We start from the raw sequence: 27,157 nt of genomic DNA, 5'->3' as shown, positions 1-27,157 counted from the left end.
GTTGATAACGGTAGACCCAAGATATGACTCTTCAAGTTTTTCAAGTGGATATGTTATTAATAGTCTTGACAGGTATGCTGCTGCATGACATTGTGCAAATTCCACAGTATTTCCTCGGAACAACTGTCCGACATCTTCAGGTGGTTGAACCTTGCATGTGGCTAGGTACAACTGATGGTATCCACCTGTTGACACCCCTGTATATAGAAAATGTGTGTGAAGGATATGCAAGTGTGGAAATCGTGCATACACAAAGATTTGCAGATAGATGGCACCATACTCAAATGCCCTCTGCTGAAAATGGCAGAGCGGCCCTCCTGCATGTGCAATGTACTCTGTGGTTACTAACAGACATTACTCACTAAAAAACCTTACTAGACAAATGTTATGAGAGGTCCGTTATCAAAAATGTTGATTTTCTCGTAGCGATTTAATAGCAGCCAGTGTAGGGTTCCAGGCTGTGCTCTGTTGAAATCACACATCCCTGTTGATGAGATTATCAGCTATACTGGTATGTATTGCTTCCCTAAGGATACAGTCCCAGAAACATGATGCCAGGGATAAAACTTCTATTTTTTTTTTTTATAAATCATGCAATGTCCTGTATTCAGAGAGTGTACTGCAATTGCTGGCTTCTCCAGTTGATGTAGGCATATATGACACTTATGTTCATTGCAGCTTTTTTCTACTATGCAACATGTCTGGCCTATATATGCTGCCCCTCATTGAGAAAAAATCCTATACGAATCATGTTTTGTCAGGCCAGGATCATCCTTAACCGAACTCAGCATGGTCCTCAGTTTTGCAGATGGCCAAAAAACACACTTAATGCCATGTCTTCTGAGAACTCTTCCAATTCTTGTAACATGGCACCAAAATTTGGCAAGAAGACCAAAGCGATGGGTGTCTTTTTATCTTCATTCTGCTCCATGGACTGAACTCACTTGGGCCTGAAGGCATTACGTGTCTGTCTCTCACAATAACTGTTTTGTCGGAACACTGTCTTCAAATGTCATGTCACACCCAACAGGCTTTCAGGATCAGATACCACATGCACTCTATGAACTAGCATATGTAATGCACTACCAAATTGTGCCGGGTGATGGCAGCTGTGCTGGCTCTGTATGTGTTGGCTTGTGGTAGATACTGTGTCCCAAGGTTCCATCTGCTTTCCTTTGTACCAAGACATCAAGAAAAGGTAAAGTACCATCTTTTCCCACTCTCATTGGATGGAGTGAACTTAAATGCTGAAGAAATGTAGGTAGAGTATCAAGTCAATGTGGCCACACCACAAATGTACCATCCACATGCCACAGAAAACAAGAGTGTTTGAGAGTGGCTGAGTATAGTGGTCTTTCTTCAAAGTCCTCCATAAAATAATTGGCCACCACAGGAGATGGAGGGCTACCCATGGTAACACCATTCACTTGTTCAAAATATTGGTCATGAAATAAGAAGCATGTTAAAGTCTCCTTTTTCCTGTGGTGATCAATTATTTTGTGGTGGACTTTGAAGAAAAACCACTACACTCAGCTACTCTCAAACCCTCTTGTTTTCTGCAGTATGTTGATGATACATAGAATGCCTCGCCAATATGCTGCTGATATGGTTGCACTATCCAACAGAGGATGGCATTCATGTATCGTGCAGCCATTACGGCGCCTTCCATGAAAACCAGCAGCATACATCTGCCCCACATAATGCCACCCCAAAACAGCAGGGAACTCACACTTTGCTGCACTCACTGGACAGTGTGTCTAAGGCATTCAGCCTGACCAGGTTGCCTGCAAACACATCTCCGAAGATTGTCTGGTTGAAGGCATATGCAACACTCATGAACATGAAGAGAACATGATGCCATTCCTGAGCGGTCCATTCGGCATGTTGTTGGGCCCATCTGTACCACACTGCATTGTGTCATGGTTGCAAAGATGGACCTCATCCTGGACGTTGAGAGTGAAGTTGCGCATCATGCAGCCTATTGCGCACAGTTTGAGCCATAACATGATGTCCTGTGGCTGCATAAAAAGCATTATTCAACATGGTAGCATTGCTGTCGGGGTTCCTTCGAGCCATAATCCATAGGTGGTGGTCATCCACTGCAGTAATAGCCCTTGGGCAGCCTGAGCGAGGTATGTCATTGACAGTTTCTGTCTCTCTGTATCTCCTCCATGTCTGAACAACATCGCTTTAGTTCACTCTGAGACACCTGGACACTTCCCTTGTTGAGAGCCCTTCGTGGCACAAAGTAACAATGCAGACATGATCAAACTGCAGTATTGACCATCTAGGCATGGTTGAACTATAAACAACACGAGCCGTGTACCTCCTTCCTGGTGGAATGACTGGAACTGATCAGCTGTCAGGATGCCCTCATCTACATCTAGATCTACATCTACATGATTACTCTGCTATACACAATAAAGTGCTCGGCAGAGGGTTCAGTGGACCACCTTCAAGCTGTCTCTCTATCGTTCCACTCTCGAACGGCACGCAGGAAAAACCAGCACTTAAATGATTCTGTGCGAGCCCTGATTTCTCTTATTTTATCGTTATGATCATTTCTACCTATGTAGGTGGGCGCCAACAGAATATTTTCGCAATCATAGGAGAAAACTGGTGATTGAAATTTTATGAGAAGATCTCGTCGCAATGAAAAACACCTTTGTTTTAATGATTGTCACTCCAATTCACGTATCATGTCTGTGACACTATCTCCCCTATTTCACGATAATACAGAACCATCTCCCCTTCTTTGTACTATTTCGATGTGATCTGTCAGTCCCACCTGATGCGGATCCCACACTGGACAGCAATACTCCAGAATAGGGTGGATAAGTGTGGTGTATGCAGTCTCTTTAGTAGAGCTGTTGCACCTTCTAAGTGTTCTGCCAATGAATTGTAGTCTTTGGTTTGCTCTACCCACAATATTATCTATGTGATCGTTCCAATTTATGTTATTTGTAATTGTAATCCCTAAGCATTTAGCTGAATTTACAGCCTTCATATTTGTATGACTTATAGCATAATCAAAATTTAGCTGATTTCTTTTAGTACTCATGTGAATAACTTCACACTTTTACTTATTCAGGCTCAATTGCCACTTTTTGCACCATACAGATATCTTATCTAAATTCTTTTGTACATCATTTTGATCATCTGATGACTTCACAAGAAGGTAAATGACAGCATCATCAGCAAATAATCTAAGATGGCTACTCAGATTGTCTCCTTTGTTGTTAATATAGATAATGAACAATAGAGGGCCTGTAACACTTCCTTGGGGAATGCCAGACATTACTTCTGTTTTATTCGATGACTTTCAATCTATTACTACGAATTGTGACCTCTCTGACAGGAAATCATGAATCCAGTCACAAAACTGAGGCAATACTCCATAGGCACGCAGTTCAGTTAGAAGACACTTGCGAAGAATGCTGTCGAAAGCCTTCTAGAAATCTAAAAATATGGATCCATTTGACATCCCCTGTCAATAGCACTTATTACTTCATGAGTATAAAGAGCTAGGTGTGTTTCACAAGAACGATATTTTCTGAATCCGTGCTGACTGTGTGTCAATAAATTGTTTTCTTCAAGGTACTTCATAATGTTTGAATACGGTATATGTTCCAAAACCCTATTGCAAATCGACGTTAGTGATATAGGCCTGTAATTCATTGGATTACTCCTACTTCCCTTTTTGGGTATTGGTGTGACTTGAGCAATTTTCCAGTCTTTAGGTACAGATCTTTCTGTGAGCGAGTGGTGTATATAATTGCTAAATATGGAGTTATTTTATCAGCATACTCTGAGAGGAATCTGACTGGTATACAATCTGGACCGGAGGCCTTGCCTTTATTAAGTGATTTAAGCTGCTTTGTTACACTGAGGATATCTACTTCTGTGTTTCTCATCTTGGCAGTTGTTCTTGATTGGAATTCAAGAATATTTACTTCGTCTTCTTTGGTGAAGGAGTTTCGGAAAACTGTGTTAAATAACTCTGTTTTAGTGGCACTGTCATCAGTGACTTCACCGTTGTTATCATGCAGTGAAGGTATTGATTGTATCTTGCCACTGGTGTGCTTTATTTATGACCAGAATCTCTTTGGGTTTTCTGCCAGATTTCGAGACAGAACTACGTTGTGGAAATTATTAAAAGCATCTTGCACTGAAGCATGTGCTATATTTTGATCTTCTGTAAAACTTTGTCAATCTTGGGGATTTTGGGTTCTTTTAAATTTGGCATGCTTTTTTCATTGCTTCTGTAACAACAATCTGGCCCATTTTGTGTACCATGGGGGATCAGTACCATCACTTATTAATTTATGTGACATATCTCTCAATTGCTGTCGATATTATCTCTTTGAAAACATTCCACATCTTTTCTACACTTACATGATAAGATTGGAAGGGGTGAAGACTGTCTCTTAAAAAAGCATTAAGAGCATTTTTATCAGCTTTTTTACGCAGATATACTTTGCGTTTCTTTTTTATGGTTGTAGGTGTTACTGTATTCAGCTTAGCAGCAACTGCCTTGTGGTTGCTAATCCCTTTATTCGTCACAACACTCATTATTTGTCCAGGGTTATTTGTTGCTAAAAGGTCAAGTATGCATTCGCAACCATTTACACTTCAAGTGGGCTCATGAACTAATTGTTCAAAATAATTTTATGAGAAAGCATTCAGTACAATTTTGGATGACGTTTTATGCCTGCCGCCGGCTTTAAACGTATAATTTTTCCAGCATATTGAGGGTAGATTGAAGTCATCGCCCTATAATTGTATGAGCAGAATACTTATTTGAAATGAGACTCAAGTTTTCTTTGAACTGTTCAGCAACTATATCTTCTGAGTGGGGGGGGACGTCAGTAAAACTATCCAATTAATAGTCTAGTCCGATTGTCAGGTACAACCTCTACCCATACTACTTCACACGAACTATCTACTTCAATTTCGCTACAAGGCAAGCTACCTCTGACAGCAATAAATACTCCACCACCAACTGTATTTAATCCATCCTTTCTGAACACTGTTAGATCATTTGAAAAATTTCAGCTGAACTTATTTCCGGCTTTAGCCAGCTCTCTGTACCTATGACTATTTGAGTTTCAGTGCTTTCTATTAGGACTTGGAGCTCTGGTTCTTTCCAAACACAGCTATGACAATTTACAACTACAATATCAATCGTTTCTGCAACTACCTTACTCTGTTTTACCTGCCCACTTTTAAACGGACGCCCCTTCTGTGGTTCCCTGAGACCTTCTAACCTGAAAAACCACCCAGTCCCTTCCACACAGCCCCTGCTACCCATGTAGCCACCTCCTGTGTGTAGTGGACTCCTGACCTATTAAGCGGAACCCGGAAACCCACCACACGATGGCGCAAGTCGAGGAATCTGCAGCCTACACGGTCACAGAACCGCCTGAACCTCTGATTTAGACCCTCCATTCGGCTCTGCACCAAAGGACCACCGTCGGTTTGTAACCTCCCCCTCACTTATCGACCTTAATGACCGTGAAAAATGAAACCACGAGTACCTAATGGGAATTTTGGAAAAGCAATCGTCACCGAAGTTAATCTGTCAGTAAAGAGGGAGGAAAGGGTTACATCTAAATGAAAGGAAAAATGCTAATGAAACAGGTGGAAATTAATTCTGAAAAGGGGTAAAGTTAATAAAGAAAGTAAATGTGCGGCCATTACGTTAACAATTAACTAGCGTTAATTAGATATTAGAGATTTGGGGGAAATTACGGTCGCCAGTCCTAAGGACAATTACTATAGTAACTGAAAAAGAAAGGTTATTACACATATAATTAGCACTAGAAGTGTGGCAACTGAAGGTTGCCACATGTAGTGTGAAAACTGAAAGTTTGTCAGAAGTAATAAATTTCGCTACACTCTGACTTAATTTAGCAAAAGAATTAATAAAACAGGAAAATCAAAAGTTAATTTAGTGACTGAAGTTAATAGTGAGCTTTCTATCTGAAGCACATCGAAATTCAGTAAAATACAGTTAGTCTTGGACTACCTCAACAATCATTTCAAAAGCTACTTGAATCTACGCAATTTAGAAATAAGAGATTTAACTTTGAATTTGAATTAAATGATTCTGAACAATTAACAATAGTAAAATGTAGTACGTACCAAGCTGAGCTGCAGTCACAGGTAAGCTAAAATACGGTAACAAAGCTCACACTCTTAATTTGTGCTTGTGTAATCTGAATATTGTAGCCAGCTATGAATGCCATATCTGAACTTTGAAATTAAAGCAGTGAAAACGAGTTAGCTATATTACTTTAATGCTGGCGTTTGAATTTCAACGACACTCGGGTTCATTTCGGAAAAAGGAAGGGACTCTGCATGGTAATGTAATTGGGACAATAAGCAACAAATGTTCATGCTAAGTTGCTGTAATTATAGTGACGAAAATGGAACAGTTTGAAAAGCTGAGGTCTGCCATACAGTTCTAAAACTTTACGTGTGTCCAGTCTTCCTCGTCGGTTGATTGAAGGTTTGAAGCCGTCGGTCGAGGAGGTGGCGACAGTCACTCATTGTCGGCCGTCGCTGTTGCAGAAACTGGATGTTGGCGCGCCTTCTTCTCGACACGGTCCCCAGGCGAAACGGGCTCTTGATGTGCGCTAGTTAATGTTTCCCGTCCGCGACACCATGTCAGAAACTATCATCGCAAGTCGATCGCAATTACATGCTGCCAAACCCCGATAGCGCGGCAACTCGCGGGAGTGTCACACAACACACCTGCTCCACTCGCTACTCCAGCCAGACTCCCTCTCTGCCCGCGCTCCACGCGGCAGAGTTAACACTACCAAAGATCCTCAACACTCTGGTTCTCCACACGACCTATCGACGTATTCGTTCGATAACATAGTTTTCCCTAGGCAAGACCCAGTGTAAAATACAAATAATATTTACGAAACAAACCAATTATACATCGACCTAAATACATAAATATATATATATAATAGAGGGAAACATTCCACGTGGGAAAAATTAGGCCTTTACAAATGTCTGCTTGTGTCTTGTATATATGGATGGATATGTGTGTGTGTGCGAGTGTATACCTGTCCTATTTTCCCCCTAAGGTAAGTCTTTCCGCTCCCGGGATTGGAATGACTCCTTACCCTCTCCCTTAAAACCCATATCCTTTTGTCTTTCCTTCTCCTTCCCTCTTTCCTGACGAGGCAGCCGTTGGTTGCGAAAGCTAGATTTTGTGTGTATGTTTGTGTTTGTTTGTGTGTCTATCGACCTGCCAGCGCTTTTGTTTGGTAAGTCTCATCATCTTTCTTTTTAAATAAATATATATATACAAATAGTAAAACAATTACAATATACGAAGACACAGAAATGTTATATCTTGAGGTAACAAAACAAGGAAAAAATTCTAGTACAATAGATGGAAATAGGAGGATATGCATTTCTGGCGTTACACGTGCCCCACATTGTCTGAGGATGTTCGTGTAACGTAAACAGACTCAGAAAATGTCCCAAAAAAGAAACAGCGGAAATGCATATGCTCAAAACATCAACAAAATTTAGCATTCGTCTAATTAACCATAAATCAATTTTTAGACCATAATAATTGAGTGGAGACACTCCTAATCTTATTCCACTCTGTCATCTTGCACAAAATAAAACAGGTTGACAACATATTAAAATTCATAGAAAACATAGAAAATGGTTTAGCTATTCTAAAAATCTAAATTCCTAGCAGTATCAAGAAATGGAATACTATTTACAAAATTAATCAGAGTACATGGTCATAAAAAACAGGTATATCAAAATACGCAAATTAATAATTAATTACATAGAATACACATTTTATATAATCTTTTCATAATTAATACTCTCGCCATGAGAGTCCACAAGAGCTAAACAAGAAAATAATATACAGCAGATCGACAAAAACATAAATATTGACAACAGAATTCTTTCACATCAGCTGTCCGGGAAGAAAAACAACTCCGCCTTCCGTACTCGCAAGTACAAAGAATGCCGCCAGCGGCACAAGAGCCGACAGCGGCACAAGAGCCGACAGCTGTTCCGCCCCGCCAGTATTGTTGCGCCCGCCTGTGCGGCACGCTTGATCTCTCTCGCCCTTGTAACGGCATTTCCAGAACGTCCGTTTCACTGAATTCTTTCGGTAAAACTCACTCCCGAGTAATCTCAAGGAGTCCATAAACACTATCACAGTGGATAACTCAACACTGTCCACCATTACACGCATGTACTAGCCTGAAACTTAAAACAGCGTCTAAGTACATCGGCAATGACTAATAAAACACACATTCATGAAATCTGACAGCTAGTTACAAAAGCATATTTACATTCCTTAATCTACTGTGACTCAGCTGAAAACTTAAACTAGCAGCTTGGATTTTTCAATTGGTTAAAACGTCTAATCAAAAATAATGACTTGTTAATTACAAGTTCTTTAATGACCTTGGTCAGTCAAAAGCATGGCAATCTAGCAAATTGTTAAATCTTACACTCTATTTTACATACTGTACAAATTACCCATTCTGTGTTATTAATCGATCCTAGGTTGGTACAATTTCAAGTCTACAATGTTCCGTATACCTAATAGTTTTCCAGAGCTTGGATACTCTAAGCAATAAGCATTTGTGTGAGGTATACCAATGACTTTATATGGTCCATTATAAACAAACTTAAATTTAGAGATTTCATGGTCTATCTCGCTCGATTTCTCATGAGCTTTTACAAGTACTAAGCCTCCGATTGCAAACTTAGCAAAACGCGTTTAAGCGTCATGACAACGTATGCGAGCATCGGCTTTTAGCTTCATTACTTCTGGCAAACGATCTTTCTTCACACCAATACTAATGTTTTCCGTGGAGGGAATTTGATTATCTCTTCCACTAAACTTTTACTTCTGTCATCCAACAGGATTTCCTCTGGAGAAAATCCCGTCGATTCATGTCTCAAGGTGTTCATAATTCTCTCAAATACTGCTACATATTTGCCCCATGCCCTATAGTTGTCATGGAAATAGGTACGGCAAAGTCGGCCTAGCTCACGCATATACCTCTCAGCGGGATTTCCAGCCGGACAGTAAGCTGAAATATGGATCACTTTGACCCCATTACTTTCCATGCCTTCATTCCACAACTTAGAAGTAAATTGTGCCCCATTGTCTGATAGAATCGCCTTGGGCTTACCAATATGAACAAAATAATCGTTCACAAGCTTGCTATAGACCGCTTTGGCCGTAGCTTTCCTAATCGGGTATAGTTTGATGAACTTGGAAAAAGCTTCTAGCACTACTAAAATGTAGGCAAAGTTTCCTGATGACTTGGGCAAAGGTCCGTACAAGTCCACGCACAGTAATTCAAAGGTGTCGTTAGGCCTTATACTTTGCATAGGACCACGACTCGTACAGTTGGTAACCTTCACCTTCTGACATAAATCGCAAGTTTTCACTCTGTCAGTAACGCATTTTAACATGTTGTTAAAATGCACTACTTCACTCAGCTTTTCCGTACATTTCTTAGGTCCACAGTGACCATACGCCAAATGGTAGTAGTCTATTATTTCCGTGACGTATTTGGTGGGCCAGCATACCCGCCAAATATTACTATGTTCACCCTTACGTATGTACAAGATATGATCGTATATCTTGTAATACTTCCTTAATTTCTCTCCTTCTGGACTCCTTTCGTCATATCGGGTTTTCACCATATTTAAACAACCATCCTCGTTCTGATGACAACTTAGATTCTTACAGTTGTTCATTATTAATTTACGTCCCTCAACTTCTTTAAAATAGTATAATTTGACCACTCCATTTGACTCATCTTTCAATACATCTTGATTAGACTCGGGCAACCGTGACAGCGCATCCGCTACGCAATTGTCGGTCCCTTTTACGTAACACGTCATAATTAAATTGCTGTAAATACAGCGACCACCTAGTCAGTCTTTCGTGAAGTAGTTTACAATTCTTCAGATAAGTGAGCGCCTTATGGTCCGTATGAATAATCACCTTATGGTCCCATAGGTAACCCTTGAACTTCTTGAATCCCCACACGATAGCGAGATACTCTTTCTCAGAAATCGTGTAGTTTCGCTCACTTTTTGATAAAGTTCGACTCGCGAACGCTATCGTCCAGTGTTCCTTATCCTCTCCTTTACCAACTTCTTGGAACAGTTCTACCCCCACCCCGTAATTCGACAAATCCGTTCCCAGACGGAAGGGTAGCGATAAATTAGGATGAAATAGTATGTTAGATCTTAACAACTCGTCTTTTAATCTCTCGAAAGCGGCCTGACACCCGTCAGTCCACACAAACGGAACATTTTTGCGTAAGAGGTTATTCAAATTTTCATCATTAAACACTTGTCCTTTTACAAATTTACGGTAAAATCCTGTGAGCCCTAGAAAACTTTTTAACTGTTTCCTAGACTTGGATGGAGGACAATTCCTTATTGCCTCTAGTTTCTCTGGGTCTTTCGTAATACCAGCAGTGGTAATTACATGCCCTAAAAATTTCAGTTCCTGCTTCACAAATTCGCATTTCTTTAGCTTTAGAGTCATTCTGCCATGGCGCAATGCTCTAAAAATTTCATCTAACAGGTCACAATGGCCATGCCAAGTGGCATTGGCCAACAATAGGTCGTCAACATATACCGTTAATCTTGAACTCAAAGCCGGTCCTAGCACTTTATCTAGGGCTCTGATGAATACGGACACAGATATATTAAGTCCAAACGGCAGTACTCTATACTGATAACACCTGCCCGCAAACAAGAAGGCGGTGTATGGCCTAGATTCTTCTTCGAGTTCTATTTGCCAGTAACTAGCCGTCAGATCGAGGCTAGTCATGAACTTAACGTCATGAAAACGTTGCAAAATCTCCTCCATACTCTCTGGTCTGTCTGTTTCACGTTGAACGACCCTATTCAACGTGCGTGCGTCAATCACAATACGCACACTACCATCCCGTTTTGGTACAATGACCAAACCGTTATTGTATGGACTCGTACTTCTTTCAGTCACTCCCCATTTGATCATCTTATCTATCTCCTGTTGCACTGCTTCCTTTTTGGACAGCGGTATAGCATACGGTCTCACGAAGAATGGTTCGTGCGGAATTACATGCAACTTGCATTTATATCCTTCCACAAGTCCTGGTTTGTCTGAAAACACACTCTTATTCCTCATTATTACTTCATACAGGCCACGTCTTTGTTCGTGCGTTACTTTCCAATTCACTTTCTACACTATTGTCAATGCCGAGATTCCTCACATTACAGTAGTTCAAATTCATACCTACGTCAATAGCATCCGGCCAGTTAACGATGTGTATAGGCTGGTATTGCCTATGCACACCGTCTCCTGCCTCGTCAAAACTAACTACTTTTGTTTTATCTTGTGACATACATGTCAAAGTTTTGCTTTCGCAATTAATCACTGCATGGTACTTTAATAGCCAATCTAACCCAATAATTACTTCCGTAGTTAAGTCTGGCACGACGACAAACTCTTGTTCAAATCGTGCCCCACATATCTCGAAGTTGACAAAAATCTGTTTTGTGACCGGTTTACTGGCCTTCCCAGTAGCACCGATAATTTTCACTCCTGTTACTGGCATAACTACGATGCCAGGTCTGTCTTTCAGTAACTCAAATATTTTCCCAGATACAGCACTCAATTCTGCACCGGTGTCAATCAACACGTTTAGTCATAGGTCGTGCATATTAACAGACACTACTACCTGTCTACACTTGTTCTTGACTGTTTCTTTATTTTCCCACAATAAATCCTCGTCTATATCCAGGTCATTCCAGAAAAAACCATCTGGCTTTGATCCTAAATCCGGCTTATCTGGCGGCCTTTTCAGCCTCTGTTCACATACAGTTTTAATTTCAACACGTTTGTCCTGAGGCTTAGTCTGTAGCTTCGCCTCCAATACCGAAATCTTTTCCTGTAACTCGTCAACTGGTGGGTGTTGCTTTGCTATCAATTCACTAATTGTCACCTTCGTTGATTCCACTTTGGTCAGATTGATCTCGCCTGCCAATCTACCTGGAGGAATGTGCCCAGTAGTATCTGCAATTACTTCCTCTAGATCTGTGCAACCCACACTGCTATCGTCTGACCGTGTAATGTCAGCTCTAACCTCATACACGCTGTAATCTATGTGCTTTTCTACCAATCGTGTCCGGCTATCACTAAAATTCTCGTACTCTTTCTCCTTAATACTCTCGCAATGTTTAAACTGGAGGTTTGCGTCGGATGGGTCGGTTACTTCTACCACTGAAACTTTCGGTAAGGTCTGCCGGTTAGGGCCAGAACTTTCCGTTACTACTTCAACATCTAACTCCTGCGGGACGAAACACGACGAATCTTGCTCGTGCTCCTCATTAACATCAACTATTTCTAGTAAAGTCTGCCGGTTAGGGCCAGAACTTTCTATCATTTCACAAACACTATCTTCCTGCGGGACGAGACGCGGAAAATCCTGCACACGCTCCCCATAAACACTTCTCCCATACAGGCCCCTATAATCTCTTAGTTCGTCGTAAAAGCGACCGAACTGCCTTAACCAGACCTCATCCCTCTCTGCATCCCCTCGCTCGATGACGGACGTTTTATCCGACATCTGATCTTCTCTCAACACTTGTGAATCATTATTAAACTCAATCTCCAGTTCCGCTGTGGGTATTACAGCTGCCACTTTATGATCGATTTCCGGAACACTACTTAAATTGTTCTCACTGACAGTGAATGTATTTTCTACTGCCGTGTATACAGCTGATCTACTACTTGTGGGCGCACTCTTTTCTCTTAACACTGGCACACTCTCCCGCCGTTGATTATTCCATACGGAATTTTCATAACGGCGACTCCTGGGTTTTCTCTTGTTATTGGGCCTGCAAAATTTCTCCACGCCCGGTCGGCCCCTCACCAGCACGGCTAATGGTTTCCCTGTCTCGTCCCAGCAGATACGCTCCCCGGATGCTGCTGAGGCGGCTGATCACACCCTCTGACGTTATTACTATTCTGCGAAGCCCGTATCACGCCAGTGTGATACTGGTTTCCGTCATTCCTGTTATTATTTGCATTGTACCGATTGTCATTACGGCCCCAACCACTATTGTTATTGCTGCCAAGATTGTGGTATGCATTATTCCCATAGTTATCATTGCTGTGGTTGCTGTGGTACCCGTTGTTGTTACCACGGCCTCTACCACTGTCGCGATTATTGCGCCAATTGTGTTCCCAGACTATTTCGGATTCCGTGCGGCGATCATGCAAATATTCCAACTTGCGGATCCAGCCCTCACAAAACTCCTTCATCGAGCCGCGCGAATTCACATCGAAAGGCCTCGATACGACAAATTTGTGCCAGACACTTTGTTGGTTTTTCTCTGACCAGTATTCAGCCAGAAACAAATTTTTAAACTCGTCAAAACTCAGGTTCATAATGTTGAGGTTTAAGCCCCAGTGCTTGGCATCACCAGCCAGCACATCAATAACCGCATTAATTTTTCTCTCATTAGTCCATGATCTGGGTAAAACTCTTTCACAATTCTTAATGAAATCCGTCGCGTGTATACCGCCTTTTTTCAAGGGGTCGAACCGCTCCTCTTTCGTCAACAATTCCGAACTATGTGCACAGATTGGCACATAGCTCTGTTTTTCGTCAAGTTTCTTTTCTAATTCCGACACTCTCGTAATTACTTGGCAAGTGGTTGTCGCAAGCGTTACCACTTCCCTCTTTTTCTCTTCGCAGGTATTAGCCTGCTTCGTCACTTTGGTATCTACTTCGGATACTAAAGCCTTTAAAGTTTCCACCTTCTTTTTATCCTCTTTTTTCACTAATTGAATTTGTTCCGTCACCTTATTCTCGATGATCGGAGCAACTGATTCTCCTACACTTTTCTCGATTCTGCTAATTTCGGAATAAAAACGAGTATTTATGCTCGCAATTTCCGCCTGAACACCTATCATTTCCTGTTTAAGATTACCGATTTCGGTATTAATTACAACAATATCTTCTTTGATTTTATCAACTTTTGTGTTAACAACTCCAACATTGTTGTTAACAACGTTAATAGCTTTGTTCTGATTGTCTAGCATCCGTTCAATTTTTTCAGACTGAGCTTCTTGCTTGGCAGCCTGAGCTTCTTGCTTGGCAGCCTGATCTTCTTGCTTGGCAGACAGAGCTTTAATTTCTGCTGATTGACTCTTGATTTCGTTAATCAAAACATTCAATAAATCAGTTAAATTCCCGGAAACTACCGGTTTTACTTCCGTAGCGGCTTCCTCTTTAATTGTCCCCCCATATTCGTCATCAAGGGATTCAGATTTGATTTTCACTTCCGATTCCGAAACATTTTCTAAAGTTTGGAATTCCATTTCTGCTCTTTGTTGCGTTTCGGCGGTCGCGTCTTTCATGCTAGCCGCCTGCCCCTGAACAATGGGTACCGCGGTGCGCGATTCCCACTGTTCGACCGATTGTTCCGTACCCAAGTCTACCAAATTTTGGTAATTGTTGCCTTCACTCATTTTAATAATTTTCAATATAAATGACAAATCTCAAATCTAATTAGGATTCCTCCCACTAATTAATCTCGCTGACGTAACGGCCTGTACGTAACCAGTACTTTGTTACGAGATTTGCACAATGCAAAATTCGTGTCCAGAACAACCTCAAATCCGAAGATTGTCCTGTCACCAGGTCGCCACGTGTAACCTCCCCCTCACTTATCGACCTTAATGACCGTGAAAAATGAAACCGCGTGTACCTAATGGGAATTTTGGAAAAGCAATCGTCACCGAAGTTAATCTGTCAGTAAAGAGGGAGGAAAGGGTTACATCTAAATGAAAGGAAAAATGCTAATGAAACAGGTGGAAATTAATTTTGAAAAGGGGTAAAGTTAATAAAGAAAGTAAATGTGCGTCCGTTACGTTAACAATTAACTAGCGTTAATTAGATATTTGAGATTTGGGGGAAATTACGGTCGCCAGTCCTAAGGACAATTACTATAGTAACTGAAAAAGAAAGGTTATTACACATATAATTAGCACTAGAAGTGTGGCAACTGAAGGTTGCCACATGTAGTGTGAAAACTGAAAGTTTGTCAGAAGTAATAAATTTCGCTATACTCTGACTTAATTTAGCAAAAGAATTAATAAAACAGGAAAATCAAAAGTTAATTTAGTGACTGAAGTTAATAGTGAGCTTTCTTTCTGAAGCACATCGAAATTCAGTAAAATACGGTTAGTCTTGGACTACCTCAACAATCATTTCAAAAGCTACTTGAATCTACGCAATTTAGAAATAAGAGATTTAACTTTGAACTTGAATTAAATGATTCTGAACAATTAACAATAGTAAAATGTAGTACATACCAAGCTGAGCTGCAGTCACAGGTAAGCTAAAATACGGTAACAAAGCTCGCACTCTTAATTTGTGCTTGTGTAATCTGAATATTGTAGCCAGCTATGAATGCCATATCTGAACTTTGAAATTAAAACAGTGAAAACGAGTTAGCTATATTACTTTAATGCTGGCGTTTGAATTTCAACGACACTCGGGTTCATTTCGGAAAAAGGAAGGGACTCTGCTTGGTAATGCAATTGGGACAATAAGCAACAAACGTTCATGCTAAGTTGCTGTAATTATAGTGACGAAAATGGAACAGTTTGAAAAGCTGAGGTCTGCCATACAGTTCTAAAACTTTACGTGCGTCCAGTCTTCCTCGTCGGTTGATTGAAGGTTTGAAGCCGTCGGTCGAGGAGGTGACGACAGTCACTCATTGTCGGCCGTCGCTGTTGCAGAAGCTGGATGTTGGCGCTCCTTCTTCTCGACACGGTCCCCAGGCGAAACAGGCTCTTGATGTGCGCTAGTTAATGTTTCCCGTCCGCGACACCATGTCAGAAACTATCATCGCAAGTCGATCGCAATTACATGCTGCCAAACCCCGAAAGCGCGGCAACTTGCGGGAGCGTCACACAACACACCTGCTCCACTCACTACTCCAGCCAGACTCCCTCTCTGCCCGCGCTCCACGCGGCAGAGTTAACACTACCAAAGATCCTAAACACTCTGGTTCTCCACATGACCTATCGACGTATTCATTCGATAACATAGTTTTCCCTAGGGAAGACCCAGCGTAAAATACAAATAATATTTACGAAACAAACCAATTATACATCGACCTAAATGCATAAAAATATATATGCAAATAGTAAAACAATTACAATATACGAAGACACAGAAATGTTATATCTTGAGGTAGCAAAACAAGGAAAAAATTCTAGTACAATAGATGGAAATAGGAGGATATGCATTTCCGGCGTTACAGGTTCTATTGACGATGCTGCAGATGGTGAGCTCTGCCTTAATCTCGGAAGCAAGACTGGCAGTCTTTACCATTTCCACTAGCTGCGCAAAACCAGACAGAATCTGCTCCAATCTAAAGCGACATACATCATTGATACCAACATGAGCCACCACCTGCGGTTGGCTGCACCCTGTACTCTTCATGGCATCCAGAACCACCCTTTCCACATCCAGAATGACTCCCCAGAATGCACACGGAGTGCACACTGGCTTCCTTCCCCTCCTTGGCAGCCATGTTCCTAAGGGGCCCCATTATGCACTTAACATTGGAGCTCCTAACTACCAGCAAACCCACCCTCTGTGAATGTCCAGCCCTTGTGGGCCGAGAAGCTTCCTTCGGAACAGGGTGGATGACTGCATCCGGCTCAGAGACCTCGTCAACCACAGATAACGCCTGAAACATGTTCGTCAAACGAACCGGGGAGCCCCTATGATCGGCCCCTCAGAAAGTTTTTCGCTGCTTGCCAGACTTTGGAATGATTTCCCACTTAACTGTGGGTGAGGGGTCAACCTCAGTGCAGGCAGTACCTGGGGTAGTCACAGCAGTGGACCAATCGGGGGACACGTGGGTTGTGCTGGACATCCCCCACATCCCTGCACTCGATCCCCCACAGTGGTGCCCCTTGGCAGCAGCCTCAAGCTGTGTGACAGAAGCCAACACAGCTTGGAGCTGTGAGTGAAGGGTCACCAACTCAGCTTGCATCTGTATACAACAATCACAGTTCCTATCCATTACTGTAGTCGCTCCTGTTTGAAGCTCATAAAAATATGCAACAAATGAATGGTGTACTCGCCTTATTAGCAGTGGGAAATCAAAGTGCTCTCTCACTGGTGGTCTAACCAACACTCAGGTCTTCTAACCAAACAAACAAAAGCCTCTACATTATGAGGGTTGATAGCAACAGCGGTACTGTACACTACACTGTTATTGTAATAAAAGGTTTGGCCTCTTAAGCACTCGTACATGCAAGAAATTACAAAAATAATCCAGTAACTACACATATAACTGAAAATAAGTTGCCCCTGTTTGAAGCTCGTAAAAATATGTAACAAGCGAACGGTGTACTCCCCTTATTAGTAACAGGAATTCGTGGTGCGTTCTTGCTGACGGTCTAACCTCCGTCTAATAGGCACTGCTCATGCATGGTTGTTTACCGTATTTACTCGAATCTAAGCCACAGTTTTTTTCCGGTTTCTGTAATCCAAAAAACCGCCTGCGGCTTAGAATCGAGTGCAAAGTAAGTGGAAGTTCTGAAAAACGTTGGTAGGTGCCGCCACAACTAACTTCTGCCTTCGAATATGTGTAGCGCTACACGGGCATGCTTTGCAGGCACAAAGATAAATACTGGCGCCAAAACCTCTGCATCAGTAAAAAAATTTAAAAAAAGGGTGGAAGACGAGCTTTTTTCTCCGCCCCGAGTTTCGAACCACTGCTTTTTCGTACATTATCCGACAAAGTAAATACAAATTCCGTATTGTTCATCTTCGAATGTAGCAGCATTTCAATGTACTACGAAAATCCGACTGGCAAGACTGTTAGGGATGTTTGTCAATATGGCCAACTCTACGTTCTGAATTTTTTCCTACTTGTCAGAAGAGATGGTTGCTAATAGGAACTTTTATGAATTGTGAATCACACGCAGTATTTTCTTCACCATATGAATAATACGAATATAAACATTTTGCCATGTATTCTTTCGTGTTTGCTGCTCTCTCATTTAAATCCTGTCTGGCTAATAAACTACGAAACTAGAGTGAGACAACAACAAAAGCGGAAGAATATACATATCATGTAATGTTTATATTCGTATTATTTTTATGCCTAATAGTGATACAGTCAGAATTGAAGCACGGCAATTGACTACATTTTTAAGTCTAAGATGACTAATTTCTGTGCAGAATTTAATGTACTAAAGAGGCGTCTGCAAAGATTTTCAAACGGAGAAAAATTTTCGCTAAACTCTCATTCAGAACATCTTCTATCATACGCAGCTTATTATTTGGTTCTTGTTGATCATTACCAAAGAAAGCAGCAGTGTAAGTAACAACCGAAGGTAACAACAAATAGCAGTCTCTTGCCATTGTTTCGATAATGAGACGATTCCTCTCTCTTTTTTTTTTTAATTGTAAGGGGCGGTAGCGTGCACAAAAGCAAGCCATGCCGCGAACTGTGACAGGTCGTAAACACTCATTATCATAATGCGACAAACAATGCATGACAGTACAGTAATGCATTTTCAGCTTAGAGTGACGTAAACACCTATAACAAAGAGAACGGCAATTATCAGATCAAAGAAAAATAAGCAATCAATTCAAACCAGATGAAGCACGTGAAAAAGGAAGGGTACCCGTATAAATACGGACGGGGCGACTGACTCATAGCAATGGCTACCTGGTAAAGCTTAACTGCTAAGCTTACGACTCGAACCAAACTACTGTAGCTGTATCGTCATTTATTCAACCTAAATTGTGTCTCATATTAAATGGACCAACTTTGTTTCGATTTGGAGATGTGGCCTAAAACTTTTCTCACCTCTTGAATTTCGAGTCTCAAACTTCAGGTGCGGCTTAGATTCGGGAAAAATTTTTTCCTTGATTTCGAGTCTCATTTTTCAGGTGCGGCTTAGATTCGAGTAAATACGGTACATCTTTGGGCGTGTTTAATGATATCTCTGAACAGTCAAAGGGACTGTATCTGTTATACAATATCCACAGTCAATGTATATCTTCAGGAGTTCTGGGAACCGGGGTGATGCAAAACTTTTTTTTGATGTGTGTACATTTTCAGGCCACAAGCTGCCATCACCCGGCACAAAGCAGTATTGCATTATGTACGTTAGTTCATAGAGTGTGTGTGGTATCTGATCCTGAAACCCTGTCAAGTGAGATATGACATTTGAAGACAGTGTTCCGACATAATGATTATTATGAGAGACAGATACGTAATGCATTCAGGCCCAAGCGAGTTCAATCCATGAAGCAGAATGAAGATATGAAGATACCCACCACTTTGGCATTCTTGCCACATTTTTGTACCATGTCATCAAGAATCAGAAGAGTCTTCAGAAAATATGACATTGAGTGTGTTTTCTGCCCATCTGCAAAACTGGGGAACCTGATGGGTTCGGTTAAGGCCTGAAGAAACATGGTGTGTATAGGATTCCTTCTCAGTGTGGCATGGCATATGTAGGCCAGACATGTCACACAGTATAAGAAAGCTGCAATGAACGTAAGTGTCATACATGCCTATGCCAACCAGAGAAGTCGGCAATTGGAAAACACTGTCTGGACACTGGACATTGCATGATTTATGAAAAGACAGAAGTTTTATCCCCAGCATCATCTTTCTGGGACTGCGACATTAAGGAAGCAATACATATCTGTACAGCTGATAATCTCATCAACAGGGATGTGGGATTTCAACTGAGCATAGCCTGGAACCCTGCATTGGATGCTATTAAATCAAGGTGAGAAAATCAAGATTTTTGATAACAGACCTGTCATAACATTGGTCTAGTAAGATTTTTAGTGAGTAATGATTGGCCTCACTGTTAGTAACCAGAGTGTACAGCACACGTGCAGGAGAGCCAGTCTGCGATTTTCAGCAGAGGGTGTTGGAGTATGGTACCATATATCTGCAAGTTATAGCACATGCGTGATTTCCAAGCTTACACATTCTTCATGCACGTGTTCTATATGCAGGGGCGTCAATCTGTGGATGCTGTCAGCCATACCTAGGCACTAGCAAGGTTCAACCACCTAAAGATATTGGACAATTGCTCTGAGGAAACATTGTGAAGTTTGCATAATATCATTTGGCAGGAAACCTGTGAAGACTATTTACAACACATCTGCCAGGAAAGCGTAAAGAGTCACATCTGGTACCTTTACAGGGAGGAGATGGCAAAGAACATATGTGAGTTGGACAAGACTCGTCCCAAGAGAGGTAGGTTGTTATGCACCCTTACATTTTTACTTAGATGCCATGACAAGCAAACCTTCCCTACATTTTCTAAATTTAAACATTATATAAACTCTGTGGCTGCTGTTAGCATCAAATGATGGGCAAGTGTGGCACTTGTGAGAGAAAGGGTGTGCTATACACATCAGGAATAGTGCTTGGTGTCCAGACAAATACTGTCACTCTAGCTGAAGCTTTCAGTGAACCTTTCAATGATATCCTTGAACTGGGTTGATAGCACCACTTGGGCGCTGGCTGATTGGACTGAACGACAAGCAGATGTTTGTCAAATGGCAAAATATGATCGACTTGAAGTCAGAATGCAAGAAGACATGCCAAGAAGATGTATTGAGTTTAATCTAATGGAGAAGACTTTGGTTGATGTTGCTGTTTCAGTGCTGGAGAAGGGACTCAATTTTGCACCTACACTGCAGTCCAATCCCATCCAAGATGTGATTAGTGGAATAGAACAGGCTGTTTCAAAACTTCCTAAAGATGCTGCCAAAGAGATTAGGCATGACATACACTGCATCTTGATTTGAGCTCCACCTAAGAAGTCCAACTTTAACATCTTCTCAGCTGAAAGAAATACTCTACGAGAACTGAGAGGAGACTAAGACATTGTCATCTTACCTGCTGACAAAGGAAATGCTACTGTGCTTCTTTCGCATGCAGAATATAATAGCAAGATATACAAGCTGCTTGACAGTCCTGCATACAGTAAATTAAAAAGTGATCCAACAGCTGGGATCCAGAGAAAGACTGTGGAACTCTTCAGGAAAAGCAAATCATTGTGCAAGCATGATTTCTGAGGCTGCGCATTTTGCACGCATGTTCTGTATGTAGGGGCATCAACATGCGGATACTGTCAGTTGTACGTAGCCACCAGCAATGTTCAACCACCTGAAGATATCAGACATTAGCAATGGCGATAGTTTACCACCAATCATACCCCTTCATCCTGGACACATTGTTTCCATAAGTTGGAAATATCAACTCTATTCTGTTTTTGAGCAAGGGGTCAGTAGTCTCGTAATCCACCAAGCACACACTCATGACATGTTTAAATGATTGTTTAGAATGGTGTGAGCTTTTCCCTCCAATACTGAGTATTTTTGTGAGTCGTCTAACAGTCACACAGTAGTTTTCATCTGTGAAAGCTGCAACCGTGTTGATTGTGAAGTCAGAGCCCTCCTCTCTTTTCAGTGTACAATTCCCTCTTCCTTCTGTGAAAACTGTATACCATCAGAAACATGCGGCATACGTTCTATGAAGATCTCGAAGCATCTCTGAAGCAGTATTCTTCAGCAAAACACAAAATTTGATTGTATAATGTTGCCCTTGACTGTCTGCTGTTGTAAACTTTAGATGTGACTAGTGCTACAACCATATTCAAGATGCTACTGCCAGAGAATGATTGAGACTAGACAGACAGTGGTGACATCTGGTGGCAGTCAAGGATACTTTTCAGTACAGAATGTAGCCACTAGGTGGCAGCACAATGGCCTTTTCAACGCATTTGAAAATTAATCTCAGTCTTTGTTGAACAATCCTCTTACAATGGACAAAGGTGTAATGATATGGTTTTTTAAAAATAATTTAGTCTATGAGTCTGTGGCATCGATAGGTCATATTGACCATGAACAACATAACCTTTGTGGCCGAGCGGTTCTAGGCACTACAGTCTGGAACCACGCGACCGCTATGGTCACAGGTTTGAATCTTGCCTCAGGCATGGATGTGTGTGATGTCCTTAGGTTAGTTAGGTTTAAGTAGTTCTAAGTTCTAGGGGACTGATGACCTCAGAAGTTAAGTCCCATAGTGCTCAGAGTCATTTGAACCATTTTGAACATAACCTTTGGACTCCAGAATCGCTCATCAGAACCGCCATGTTGATTCATTCAGTCTGCATTTGTATCTCATGTCATGTATATGTGTCCAACTAATGTAAATATATATACTTATGTGCAGATATTTGTGGTCAGTTTCTTCAGTATACCTCTATACACATCCTGTTCCCATACTGGTGACCCCAAAGTTTGCACGTCTTCTGCGACTTCCATGCCAGGTACTGGAAGCCCGACAACGATCGCCGAACCTCTTCATTCCTTCGCCAATGACCGGTTGTACATTAAATCACAATGATTTGTAATCTCCAGCCATGTTAACCTCAAACTTTGTCACTCTACAATTGTCGAGTGCTACACCTCTAACACAAATAATGGACTCGGATTTTGTGTCACCGGACTATGCTCGCCAACATGTGAAGTGTGAAGTGAATAATATTCAGAACTGTGTACCTACCAATCGATCGTGTAATGCTCAAAGCAATCTACATTCACATGCTTACTTTGATTCTCAGTGGGCTGCAACAACAGTTACTGTCATGCCGTGTGGAGCGCCCCCATTATCGCAAGATATACGCGGACATTATCAACCGTGACCTGTTCCAGTTATTGCCTCATTGGCTAACTAATCAAGAACATTTTAGTGCAAACATTTCTCGATGCTAACCCCCCCCCCCCCCCCCAGACTGGTTGTTCAAGTTTTCGACCACGTTGGTTCGAGTGATCATTTGGTGTTTCACCTTCCAAAGACTTCTTACCACAACAATGTGACTTCCCACAAGTTCCACCGGTCAGTTATAGTCCGACCTCACGGCTCGTGGAGCATGTTTTCAACACGCACGAAAAACTTTAACTTTCATGATACGAGTTACCAAACACCCCCCCCCCCCCCTCGCACTCACAGGTGGCCCCGGTTCTGGCCACTCAGCCACTTCACCCCTCGCACTGCACTGCCTGTGTCTGCCGCACTGGCCTTCCATGTTATTTCCGGGGTGGGTCAATTCAAATCAGTGCCTGTAGCCTACGGTCAGTTTACGGGACTCCAATGCCTACCGTGCAACTTCTCATTCCCATGGTACTGCCCATGTCAGCTGTGTCGTGTTTTCATAACACATCAAGGACAATGCAACCTGCTGTTGCTACGGACATTTTTGCCAGAAACATATGCTTGCCTACCACGCCGGCCTGCTGTATGACCTGTCCCACCATGGACCAGCCAGTTTTCCAAGAGACACCGAAGCCACCTTCATCCCAACCCCCAGGTCGTCTGCCAAAGCTGCCACCTTTATACGAGGAAAATCCAGTGTCATGGTTTGCACTTGTCGAGCACCTTTTTGAGCTGCATCACGCGTCCGATGACAACTCTAAATTTCTGTGCCTTGTCACGCACCTTCATGATCATTCGGACTTCGTTTGCAATTGACTTCACTTGCCACTGCCTCCACCAAAATACGAGATTGTGAAGAAGATGATCATAGAACGCCTTGCCTGCTCACCACAGAATTAATAATCAAGATCTTGTATGAGGAACCCCTGGAGGACTTAACCCCATCACAGCTCTGGTGCCGCCTTTGGTTACTTGTGAATGAGCATACCATGCTGGACGTCACACTGTGGGCAGTGTGATCTGCCAAGCTGCCTACTGACCTACAGATCCACCTGCTACTGCACTCCTTTGAGTCAATCGGCTCTTGTCTCCGCATCACAGACCAACTATATTCATTCCTACAACAATGCCAGTCAGCTCACCACTCACCGCTAGTTGGCACAACTGCTCCAACTTACCAGCCGTCTGGTGGCAGAGGAAGAGCTCGCTCCACCTGTATGGCTTCTACATTGCCTGGCAGCATCCGCTCACTCTCTCCACCATCCAAGTTCTCCAGGACCGCCCACACACTATATGTGCCGATATACATGCCTGAACAAATCGACAATGACAAGCCTCCTCTGCTGCTGCAGTCACCACCACCACCACACCACATCCGGCTCATCCCTACCGCAGCTACCACAAGATTTTTGGCGATAATGCTAAGAAGTGCCAGTTACCTCGCCAGCACGCAAACGCCGACCACAGGACCTAAAAGACACCGAGTCCTGCAGGGAACTTCACAGGCATCCTCACACATTGCACTCCATTCACTCGTCCGCCCGGACGAGCAGCCATTTGTACGTGACTGACATTTCATCACGGCTTGTTTTCCTAGTCAACACTGGCACTGATGTGTCTATTATACCTACATCGATGGCTTCCCCCTTCTCTTCACCTCTGAAGTCACTTCTCTGAGCTGTCAACACATCAACATTACAAACCTCAGGCTCTGCAAAAGTTACGGTGCATCTATCTCATTCTCTATGTTTTCCGTGGACTTACTACATTGCCGACATTGATGAACCAATTCTCGGTATGAATTTTTTGTCCCATTACAAACCCTCTCCAAACATAGTTTGGGGCCCAGTGCTGTAGCATCCCACTAACACAAAGATACTGTGCTCCTGCACTTATGTTCCATGCTCTGTTTCTCTCGTGACATTTGAGTTAGCATGTGAGTGCTCCGCCCTCATAGGCGACATTGTGGCCTGTGTCACTAATCTGCTGTCAGAATACGACTTGGCAGCACAACTCTGCCAGGAAAACGATGAGCTGAAACAAAGCAAAGCACAAACTTACAATGAGCTCATCACAGCTCGTACCTCGCTGCTGAAACTGCAGTCCACAGTTCTGCAACCTAATCGAGCTTCTCCGGCCAACACCAGCTTGGACACTCATCAGGTTAATCCAAAAACATTACTTGCATGTGACGATTCATGTCCGGCAGACTCCACATCCCCAACATGCTCGCAACGTTCAGTACCATGTGTTTCAAACAGTGCTTCTAATGACAGTCACGCATTGCAATACGACCACGCCTGCCACTCAGGTTGCCGCCTTGTGTGTTGATAAACATTCCCGCTCTCTCACATACCAGCCACATGACTTGGCGGCCATCACTGTTCCATGAGCGACGCCAGTGCCGCTCTCACCCACGCTGGTTATCAAGCAGAAGGTTGACAACAGACAGTCGCCGTGTGTTCCGACCCACTCCGTGCTGTGTGTGCGGCTGCCCTCTCCAAACAAGTGCACGCCATGCTAGCATACTAGGCATGTGACTTTAAAGCTGGCATGTGACTTTAAAGCTGCCATTTCCCACTTGCGCTAATGGCTATGTCTCATCGCGCCCTACTCATCCAAAAACTTTGCATCAGGACAATGATCAGTCTGGTGTGCAGTTCTCGGTTTCTTCCGTCACTGATGGAATGATGCACAAGATAGTTACTACTGCCGGCCCTCCTATTAGGCACAAGGTTAGACGCTTCAACCCTATTAAGTTGCATGCGGCCCGGCAGCAAATTAACAACCTTTTGGAGGAAGGTATCTTGCAACCGTCAGACAGCAACTGGTCTTCACCGATTCACCTAGTCCTCAAACATGATGGTCCTTTCTGAATGTGTTACAGACGTTTAAATGCTCGTACCATCATGGACAATTATCCTGTGCCTAACATAAATGATTTCACTCATATGTTATCAGGCCCTACAATCTTCAGTATTATTGACTGTAAATGTGCCTACCACCAGATTCCCATAGTGCCGGGTCCCCTAAAACAGCTATTAACATGCCGCTTGGTTTGTTCCAATACAACTTCACGCCATTCGGCCTAAGAACACGGCACAAACATGGCAGCGTTTCATTGACTCCATCTTATGACAGTTCGAGTTTTGCTTTGCGTATCTGGATGACATACTCATTTTCAGCAAGTCAGCTAAGGAACATGAAAATCATTTATCCATGGTCCTCCAGACCTTGAACTCCAATGGTGTCAAGGTCAACAAAGCGAATTACAATTGCATCAGCCTTCCACCACTTTCTTGGGTTACACCGTGTCCACCGATGGAATACAGCCTCCCAAATCTCGCATGCAGGCCATCACATCGCTGCTGCCCCCAGCTGCTTACAAAGAACTCTCACGTTTCCTGGGCACAATAAATTACTACCATCATCACCTGCCCTCTTCCGACGCCATGCATGCCCCGCTGACAGACTTGCTGTCCGGTAAACAGACTTCAGGAATCAAACCTGTTTGCTGGACTGCACCTATGCTGGAGGCCTCCAATGCACTAAAGACTTCTTTATCTCATGCCGTGATACTCGCCCACCCTGACCCCTCAGCCGAGTTGTTCATCACTGCAGATGCCAGTGACATTGCAATGGGAGTGATACTACAGCAACGCATGGCAGACACGGTTTCCCCTCTTCATTTCTTCTCTAAAAAACTATCAACAGCCCAGAAGAAATACTCCACTTTCGATAGAGAACTCCTTGTGGTCTACGAGGCCATGAAACACTTCCGCCCTGGCGTGGAGGGTTACTCGTTCTTCACCCTCATGGATCACAAACCACTCGCAGGTGCTTTCTGCATCCCCCCCGCCCCCTGCCCGAATACCCACCCCTTTGGCTTATCCACCACTTTGATCTAGTCTCATCAAAGGTATGGACAACATCACCGCAGATTTTTTCTCATGGATCAATACTATTTTGCACATCATTCACTTATCCAAACTGGCTGCCCTACAAGCCTCCGACAAGGAATCTCAAGCTCTCCTCATGGACCCTCAAACATCCCTTGTGTTTACCAAAGCTAAGTTCCCCGGCATTATGGACGAGGTGTGGTGCGACTCTTCTACCTGTACCTTATGCATGATGCCTGTTGCCGTCCCCACTCACCCCCCCCCCCCTCGCCCCCTGTGCCCTGGCAGGCAGGCCTTCGACACACTGCATAACCTCGCTCATCCTGGCATCCTGCCACTACATGGCTCATCTCTGAGCGTTTTGTTTGGAAAAATATAAAATGGGACTGTCAGACCTGGGCATGCAGCTGTGTCCCATGTCAATGCAACAAAATCGGCTGCCACACCACCCCACC

Source organism: Schistocerca cancellata, chromosome 2 (genome assembly GCF_023864275.1).
Source record: "Schistocerca cancellata isolate TAMUIC-IGC-003103 chromosome 2, iqSchCanc2.1, whole genome shotgun sequence".
NCBI lineage: Eukaryota > Metazoa > Arthropoda > Insecta > Orthoptera > Acrididae > Schistocerca > Schistocerca cancellata.
Note: the sequence above shows the minus strand (reverse complement) of the source record.